The sequence below is a fragment of the Schistocerca serialis genome, chromosome 5 (assembly GCF_023864345.2).
Source record: "Schistocerca serialis cubense isolate TAMUIC-IGC-003099 chromosome 5, iqSchSeri2.2, whole genome shotgun sequence".
NCBI lineage: Eukaryota > Metazoa > Arthropoda > Insecta > Orthoptera > Acrididae > Schistocerca > Schistocerca serialis.
The window spans coordinates 204,351,477-204,362,265 of NC_064642.1; positions in this window are offsets into that span (position 1 = coordinate 204,351,477).

Here is a 10,789-nt window from a genome sequence, read left to right on the forward strand (position 1 = left end):
ATAACAAAGACATATCAAGTATACATTATCTCTGCACTATTAGTGAAATGTCTCTACAAAACTGCCACAGTATAACAAACGATGGAAAATCCGAGTACGTCCACACATTACACATCAATATTTTACATTATTTTTTGACCTATTTGTTTTCCCCATACTATTCTACAGACACAATAAAGTAAACATGGCTGAACAAAAAGCACATTGTAGTATTTAAAACGACTGCTTCTAATAACAGCCTTTAGAATATCATGTCTAACAGCATCTAAATTACTGAATGAGGAAATGCAGCTTGCATATACTCTCCAGCAGGGCCACCTGATTTGCAACTGTTTCCGAACACTAGCTCCTGTTATCAATATCAGCACCATTTGTCAGACCTCTTACCATGACGTACCTCACCTTTTAGCGTGATGTTATTCTTATAAAGTACAATATAAATGCTTTTGGTTATAGTCTCATCCGTAGGTCACACATTTAGAATAGTGGTAAAGACTGAAACACCACAACACAGCTGTAGCAGTATGTGAGGGCGATTTCCAGGACATTTTTATCTAATTTACGATCTTCTCACATGACCCCTGAGAAGATATCAACTGAATTAATTGTTTATCAATTATGGAATAGCGCTCTCTGTCCAATCTCCCGTCACCCCCTTCCTCTCCCTACTCCCCCACCCTCCCAATGCCTAGGGCAGTGGTTCCCAACAGGTGGTCCGCTGACCCCCAGGGGTCCGCGAGCAATGCCAGAGGGGACCGCAAGATGCTATTAGAATAAAAAATATATTAAATATATTTCGTATGATAACAGATTTTTTGTTTTGGCCGCTCAATATTTTTTCAATAAATGTTTTTTCTAAGTACCAGAAACAGAAAACGTATAAAAGGACTATTAATTTGGCTTTTTTAGGTACTTGATTCTGTGATATGACAAGGAACCAATCATGCTCGATTGGGGGGGGGGGGGGGGTATTTTGTTGGGAACCCCTGGCCTAGGGTATTGGGAGGGAGGGAGGGTCCAATAACATTTGAATATCGATGCCTTTTGGCCAGTAATGCTCCTGAGCCCAGGGACTCTGCATGGAGTAGCATTTCATTCTATCAAATGCCTGAGCAGTACCAGCGCCACCTGTGTCTAGTACTTCAAGCAGTAATTACGATAAAGTACATTCAGCAGTAACAAAGAGCCAGGAAGCATAATAATAAGACTGTATCTGGAAGTAAGTACTTACTCATTATTATTACTGCGACTGTATATGTATGTTAATACATATTTATGTTATAGTTTCATTGTTGCTGCAGAACTACACGATTCTACACAGCCACCAACAGTGGCAGCGGCAGCAGCAGGATCCTAGCCATCAGCAGCAGCATCGAAACTGCGGTCGAGTGCTACTACTACTTGCAGAATACTGCCACTGCTCTTCACTAGCACATACAGTTTAACAGCAAGTGGTTCAAAGCATGTGAATGTGGGGCTAGTCCCAGACAGGGACTTTGAAGTTCTTACTGATATACAGGGTGGTCCATTGATCGTGACCGGGCCAAATATCTCACGAAATAAGCGGCAAACGAAAAAACTACAAAGAACGAAACTTGTCTAGCTTGAAGGGGGAAGCCAGATGGCGGTATGGTTAGCCTGCTAGATGGCGCTGTCATACGTCAAACGGATATCAACAGCGTTTTTTTTGAATAGGTACCCCCATTTTTTATTTCATATTCGTGTAGTACGTAAAGTAATATGAATGTTTTAGTTGTACCACTTTTTTCGTTTGTGATAGATGGCGCTGTAATAGTCACAAACATACGGCTCACAATTTTAGACGAACAGTTGGTAACAGGTAGGTTTTCTAAATTAAAATACTGAACGTAGGTACGTTTGAACATTTTATTTCGGTTGTTCCAATGTGCTACATGTACCTTTGTGAACTTATCATTTCTGAGAACGCATGCTGTTACAACGTGATTACCTGTAAATACCACATTAATGCAATAAATGCTCAAAATGATGTCCGTCAACCTCAATGCATTTGGCAATACGTGTAACGACATTCCTCTCAACAGCGAGTAGTTCGCCTTCCGTAATGTTCGCACATGCATTGACAATGCGCTGACGCATGTTGTCAGGCGTTGTCGGTGGGTCACGATAGCAAATATTCTTCAACTTTCCCCACAGAAAGAAATCCGGGGACGTCAGATCCGGTGAACGTGCGGGCCAATCCACCTGTCATGAAATATGCTATTCAATACCGCTTCAACCGCACGCGAGCAATATGGCAGACATCCATCATGTTGGAAGTAAACCGCCATTCTGTCATGCAGTGAAACATCTTGTAGTAACATCGGTAGAACATTGCGTAGGAAATCAGCATACATTGCACCATTTAGATTGCCATCGATAAAATGGGGTCCAGTTATCCTTCCTCCCATAATGCCGCACCATACATTAACCCGCCAAGATCGCTGATGTTCCACTTGTCGCAGCCATTGTGGATTTTCCGTTGCCCAATAGTGCATATTATACCGGTTTACGTTACCGCTGTTGGTGAATGACACTTCGTCGCTAAATAGAACGCGTGCAAAAAATCTGTCATCGTCCCGTAATTTCTCTTGTGCCCAGTGACAGAACTGTACAAGACGTTCAAAGTCGTCGCCATGCAATTCCTGGTGCGTAGAAATATGGTACGGGTGCAATCGATGTTGATGTAGCATTCTCAAGACCGACGTTTTGAGATTCCCGATTCTCGCGCAATTTGTCTGCTACTGATGTGCGGATTAGCCGCGACAGCAGCTAAAACACCTACTTGGGAATCATCATTTGTTGCAGGTCGTGGTTGACGTTTCACATGTGGCTGCACACTTCCTGTTTCCTTAAATAACGTAACTATCCGGCGAACGGTCCGGACACTTCGATGATGTCGTCCAGGATACCGAGCAGCATAGATACCACACGCCCGTTGGGCACATTGATCACAATAGCTGTACATCAACACGGTATCGATCTTTTCCGGAATTGGTAAACGGTCCATTTTAACATGGGTAATGTATCACGAAGCAAATACCGTCCGCACTGGCGGAATGTTACGTGATACCACGTACTTATACGTTTGTGACTATTACAGCGCCATCTATGACAAAGCGAAAAAAGTGGTACAACTAAAACATTCACATTTCCTTACATACTACACGAATATGTAATAAAAAATGGGTGTTCCTCTTTAAAAAAAAAAAACGCTGTTGATATTCGTTTGACCCATGGCAGCGCCATCTGGTTTCCCCCTTCAAGCTAGACGAGTTTCGTTCTTTGTAGTTTTTTCGTTTGATGCTTATTTCGTGAGATATTTGGCCCTGTCACTATCAATGGACCACCCAATGTGCAGCGTATTGATACTGAAGTACTCTACATATGTGACTGGAACTAGCCTACTTGTTTGCCATGACTGAATACGTTGAAAGAAAAATGACTGCCGGATATAGTTCTATGCTTACGCTAATCAATGTCAGACTGATAAAAGGTGAAGCAGCAGTAGTGAACATGTATGGAGAGGCAACGCTTAATTTAAGAGCTGATGGTGCAGCCATATACATGAAACATTTAAATGTAGCGCATTTACATGCATTAATGATTGTGTCAGACAAATTGCGTCACTGGCACGACATGTTATAGTAATATTCTATGACTTTATTATGTGTTTGCACACCAACAAAGTGAAGTTGGACCTGATGGATCAGTGCATTAATATGATGCTATAGTATACAGAGAAGTTGCAGAATTAGAAAATTGCAGCGAAATGCAGGAAGATCTGCAGCGGATAGGCATTTGGTGCAGTGACTGGCAACTGACCCTTAACATAGACAAATGTAATTTATTGTGAATACATAGAAAGAAGGATCCTTTGTTGTACGATTATATGATCTCCCGAGGAGATCACGAATGTAAAATTAGAGAGATTCGAGTGCGCACCGAAGCTTTCTGGCAGTCGTTCTTCCCGCGAACCATACGCGACTGGAACAGAGAAAGGAAGTAATGACAGTGGCACGTAAAGTGCCCTCCGCCACACACCGTTGGGTGGCTTGCGGAGTATAAATGTAGATGTAGATGTAGATGTAGACTGGTAGCATTTACTCCTGCCAAATATCTGGGAGTATGCGTACGGATCGATTTGAAGTGGAATGATCGAATAAAATTAATTGTTGGTAAGGCGGGTGCCAGGTTGAGATTCATTGGGAGAGTCATCAGAAAATGTAGTCCATCAACAAAGGAGGTGGCTTACAAAACACTCGTTCGACCTATACTTGAGTATTGCTCATCAGTGTGGGATCCGTACCAGGTCGGGTTGACAGAGGAAATAGAGATGATCCAAAGAAGAGTGGCGCGTTTCGCCACAGGGTTATTTGGTAAGATGTTTAGCAAACTCAAATGGCAGACTCTGCCAGAGAGGCGCTCTGCATCGCAGTGTAGCTTGCTGTCTAGGTTTCGAGAGGGTGCGTTTCTGGATGAGGTATCGGATATATTCCTTCCCCCTACTTATACCTCCCGAGGAGATCACGAATGTAAAATTAGAGAGATTCGAGTGCGCACCGAAGCTTTCTAGCAGTCGTTCTTCCCGCGAACCATACGCGACTGGAACAGAGAAAGGAAGTAATGACAGTGGCACGTAAAGTGCCCTCCGCCACACACCGTTGGGTGGCTTGCGGAGTATAAATGTAGTTGTAGATGTAGATCTATATACCACATGTGCTGCAATCTTTAAAAGTTGATTCTGTGAGTGTGGACACTGAATATACTGATGGGATATCGATGTATGCAATTGCCCCAATATGATTAAATGTTATACAAGCCGAATTCATGACATATAAACGTGAAATGTTTGGGCATGAGTATGTATGTATATATGTGAAACGATACTAAAAAGTATTCTATTCAAAAAATGCCTTTTTTTCTTTTCTGTCTCCTAACACCAGTATAAAAAACTTGCAGTCCTAGAGGATATTTCATAAATGAGGAAGTACAGTTTTATGAAAAACGACTCACAATTTTTATTATTCATATTTACAACATTTTTATTTTATATTTGCCATATATATTTTTACAAAAATTATTTACAATATGTGTGCAGATATTTATATGAAATGCACTTTTTACTAATAGAGACAGAGTCGTGAAATGTTATTTGCAACATTAACACCAGCAGCAGGAGGAAAACGATACAAACATGCAGATACTTTGTATGTAAGCACACACTGTGTGCAGACAAAAGCGTATTTACACACACATTCACAAGTATCTGTGACAAGCAATTTCACTACTAGTATTCTGCATACACTCATGCAAACACTTCCATCTGTATTTACAAATAAATACCTCATTCACACACACACGCACACACACACACACACACACACACACACACACAAACACACACACACACACACACACACACACACAGAGAGAGAGAGAGAGAGAGAGAGAGAGAGAGAGAGAGAGAGAGAGAGAGAGACATCCAATCACATTCAAGTGAATAGTGTAAGAATGGTAAGGTTCCAATCCCATCATCACAGATGAATTGTTTGTCATCATTATGTGGCAGCCCAACTATCAGTTATGATGCGGTATGTACCACAAGTTCTTCAGATGGAAATACTACTTGTTGCACCATATGTGGTGGCTTAGGTGAAGCACTACCAAAGCCATCTAAAACACATGTCTTGTAGTCCTCAGTCGTTAGGGACATTGAGGTCGCATGCTGTACATCCTTAGCCCACCTTTCGATGCGCCTGTATCCATACGAATGTGTGCGTCTGGGATTGTAGCCCTACAAACTCCACGATCTGTGAAGAATTTGTTTCAACTTTCATAAGAGCGATAACATCATTGTTTTGTGGTATTATACTGTAAGAATTGTCGGGATTACTGTGTGAACTACTGTATGTAAGATTACTGTGTGACTCCAGACGTGTTTAAGTCTTTGGGATGGTACCTAAATACCTCATATGGGCCACAACCATGCTCCTATTAGTCGAAACTCTGTATCCTTGTAAATTAACTTTGGATTAACAAAGCGCTGCTTAGTGAATTTGTAATGAAAGCGGTACAATTGGAGTTTGGAGAGATCCACCACACTCCTACCGACATAGATAGGCTTCAGGTACTGCACTGAAACCTCAGCCATCTCCAGAGTGAGTAGTCATTTATTGAAGATTGTGGCTCCCTTGAAATTTGGCCTAGCGATATAGTCTTGTGCGCCATGACGGCCTTCGCAATGGTAAAGTAATCGGATGTCGTGTTATTCTCTAACATTTTTCATAGTTTTCGCGAAAATCGCGTTCTGCATTAATTTGAAAAAATACTTCTTCAAAATCACACATTGCGGGACCACTCTTTTCAGTATTTAAATCATACTCGTTCAATCAGAGCCGGCCGGTGTGGGCGAGCGGTTCTAGGCGCTTCAATCTGGAACCCGCGACTACTACTGTCGCAGGTTCGAATCCTGCCTCGGGCATGGATGTGTGTGATGTCCTTAGGTTAGTTAGGTTTAAGTAGTTCTAAGTTCTAGGGGGCTGATGACCTCAACTGTTAAGTCCCATAGTTCTCAGAGCCATTTGAACCATTTGAATCTCCAATCAGGGAGCCACCTTTAATCTCTTTCTCTACTGTAATGAGTTCATTTTCATCGGATATCCACTGGAGCCCTCCAATTGGCTGGCATATCTGTATAAGCTACTTACATCCAAGTAGTGGATATGGTTCAAATGGCTCTGAGCACTATGGGACTTAACATCTATGGTCATCAGTCCCCTAGAACTTAGAACTACTTAAACCTAACTAACGTAAGGACAGCACACAACACCCAGTCATCACGAGGCAGAGAAAATCCCTGACCCCGCCGGGAATCGAACCCGGGAACCCGGGCGTGGGAAGCGAGAGTGTAGTGTATATAACTCAGTTCATCATCAGAAGGCTTGCACACGCCCCCCCCCCCCCCCACTTAATTCATTCGCGGGTTATTCCCCTTGATGTACCTGTACACCCTCTGGCAGAGCTCCCCACGAATCCCTCGTTCGAAAAAACGGTAGCATGTCAACATCGGATGAACAATCAATCAGATGTTTAGGTAAACACTTGCTTAAAGTAAATGAGTTGAGACACCCCTGACAAAAATGCCTTGCCCTTTCTCCTTGGACAACTGAGTGGAAAAAGGGGTGGGACATGCTCTTGGTCCAGACGTAGGAATGTCTGTCCCCTCGGGAATTATCAGTAAGTCAACATGTTTGGGGTACTGACTAACTACTTTTGAAAAATAGGGAGGTCCAACTACTTTATGCATCACGTCCTTATTCTTTTTCTGTACCGTGTGCTCATGACTGGCTACTTTTGAAAAATAGAGGGGTCCAACTACTTCATGCTTCACATCCATATTCTTTTTCTGTACAGTGTGCTAATTTCCTTCTTCTGCTTTGTCTTCGTCCATGCCATAAACGTGTACAGAATCATCTGGGTTCTACCTCTCAAATTTTGGTGGGTCCTGGAGTTCGATGGGGAGTGATGTACCACTGAAGTTATAATGCCCACACACATTATTCATTTAGTATTTAGCATTACGTTCAGCATGCTTCTCATAGTTTTTGTCAGTAGCTAGAAGCGACCAGATGAAGAAAAGTAGTCTCCCTTAGCAGTATTTTCGACACTGATACAGACATTTTAGTGGCTATGTCTTTTGGAAGATGTAAGAAGCTGGACCTACCATTCACTGGGTCATAGGTATATGAGTGCACGTCGAGGTGGAGGACACTACTGTGTGCATTACTGGATCCTCTTTCCTGCATTTTGGAAAATTGGCCCAATACGATCCTCGAAATAAAAGTGCTGAACCGATCTGCGATTGAGTCATCCAGCGATATCGCGCCATTTCCCCCCTGAAATGTAGGCAACGTCTGTCTCATCAACAACACTGGTGCTATCTTTTTCTGTGGTGAAAACAGAGTTCACAGTACAGAATTGCACAACACGTAAAGGCGGGATATTATGTTTTTCTAACGAATCTAGGAGGTTCCCTTTCCAAAATAGGCAAACATGCATTGAGGAAAGAGGTAGGATCCCCATACCCAGCAGTAGAGTTATCTATGTGGGCATAGGAGTTCCATTTCCTAAAAGTGCAAGCTATCACCAAGTAAGTTAGCGCAAGTGTGTGGCTAACCCCTAACCTGACAGTCACTATTGAAAGGATGGGCTGGTGTTGAACTGCTGCTTTTGTTGCTGCAAAGTGAGCATGATGGTGATCAGACCACATGCCAGTCTTTTCTGGATGGCTGTCAGTAAGAGGGGAGGGTAGTCGTCAAATTGACTGACGTGGCTGTGGCAATGAGAGAAGTCGCCAGTGAGGCAACTTGGCCCACCATGTAGGTGAGGGTGAAGGGTGGCGGCCCGGCCTGTGGCTGCCTGCTGAGATGGATAACGGTGACAGCGGTGGCAGAACTAGCCCAACACTTCCATTAATTTTGTACAGAAGAGAGAAACGAAATTGTTAAATATCTAATGATTCAGAAATAAAAAACAATATGCAGTCATTAGTCAACAATCTAAATATCATACTGAATAACAATATCAGTAATTTTTCAAGTTAGAATACCATATATAACTATTCCCCTCGCAGTATTATCGAAAGCATTTCTTAATATTTTTGCATTTCGTTTATGGAGGCTACGTGGGGGTAAGTTATATGTGGCACCGGAACAGAGATGCAAAGAATTTGTAGAAACTTAAATTAAGTATATGTGAGCTTTGTACTTTTTGTTTGAAATAATTGTAATTTCTGTTTCATGTGCTACAACGAGCGAGAAGATGGATGCATTTAAAGGAGAAATAGTATTGAGAAAGTAATAAGACTTGGAAATTGAGCTTTTACAACGGATTTCAAGAACATATAAATTTCCGATTATGTAAGGTTGCATCCAGTAAAGCTAAGGAGATCGGTGCTAAGCGCTCTTTGTTTGAGAATCGTCCCTGAAAAATAATCTTTAACGGAAAATTCATGACTCAAAGTGCTTTAGCAAATGGTCGGAAATTGAAAATTGTTACAAGATCGACATATGCAGCCTTCACAAAGTGGCAGACCCATGTTCTTGTCCGACGAAAATGGAACGGCTAGCGAACAGTGATTGTTGAATCATCGCATTTCATTTTTTTTATTTTCATAAATAATTTATAAAGTGAAAGACATGTTTTTTTGTGAATGCGACTGTTTTTATGCTGTGTGAAAGACAGGTGGAGATGGGAAAATGGAATCACCAGCACATATTCATAGCGAACAATTGGTCGATGAGGAAAGTCCTACTTACATGAAAATCGAAAATATTTGCTCAGTTTCAAATTAAGTAGAAATGGATGCAGGACCTTATGAGACCTTATTGGTAACTAAATCTGTGTCAGATCCTTTTGCAGAGCTTTTTCTAAAACTTCAGGATCGCGACAAGGAATTACTAGAAAACTTTCCCATACAACAAGCAGTACTGTCTGAAGAGATTTCCGAAAACTCAGATAAAAACAGGAGAAGCATACAAAAGCAGGTTTAAAATACTTAGATAAAAAAGAAGAGGAACGTATAAAAAAAGTTAAGAAAATTCTGCGAAACACAAAAAGAACAAACCAAAGAGATTTCTGAAGACTTAGATAAAATACATTAGGGACGTATAAGAAAGAGATTGGATTATTCAGCGAAGCAACAGTCTGGCAGATAAAAACGCTTTTTGAGAATATTCTGACAGAAATTACCCAGTTGAAACAAGTACATAAAAACAAGTATATAAACACAATCCAAATTTTAGGCAAACTCAGCACTAAAATAAAAACGGTGTGAACAGCACAATCCACTATAGAATCTACAGTGAATAATCTGTGTGAATAAGCGCAGAATTTAACAATTCAGAACACATAACAGATTAAAAAGTAATTTGTGAAGCAGGAATAGAAAGTCTGAAGTGAAAAACAGTTCTACTGTGTTCTACATGATCATTGTATTGTTGTTCATATGGACCACTATTCTAATATATGTTACTTCTGACATATGTAACAAAGTTGAAGCTAGCATCCACGTATGACTTGGGATGTGTATAATAAATGCAAACACGAATATTCAACATAACAATATGATCAGAAATTGAGAGTTGTGTGAATAATCAAAACTATATTGGTCGAGAATCGCACATCAGAAACATAACGAATTAGATAACCAAAATGTGATGTAAAAGCAAACTTTTGTGTACTCTATAAATTTTGCAAGTGACTACCCTTTCAGTATATCTAACATAAATCGTATCTATTCTTGTAAATTGAAAAAATAATGTACATAAATGTGATGGGTAATGTCTTTTAGCTTCCTCCTGCTCTTTAAGCTAGAGTTTTTCTATTGTCTGTGTGCAATGGAATAGCTTAATTTGAATTACTTTTCGTGAGTCAGTCTGAAACTTTCTTTTACTTACTTTTAAAGCAAAAATGCATGATTAAATATCACATGAGGAAGTAATGTATAATATGAAGTGATCATTATGTTAACAGCTAAAACTATGAAACTTCATAACAATATCGTAAAACGATAGTGTTAGAGACCACAAAATGCAAACTCGAATAAATAACTTCAAGACTGACTTGTTAACATAAATCATGTGCTTAACTAAGCAAAAGGATGCTAAGGGTAAGAAATGATTTTTTAAATAATATGTTATTATCTTTTGTTTGAGCTATACTGAAGAGACTACTGATCAAACTATTCACTTGTATCTGTAGTGAAATG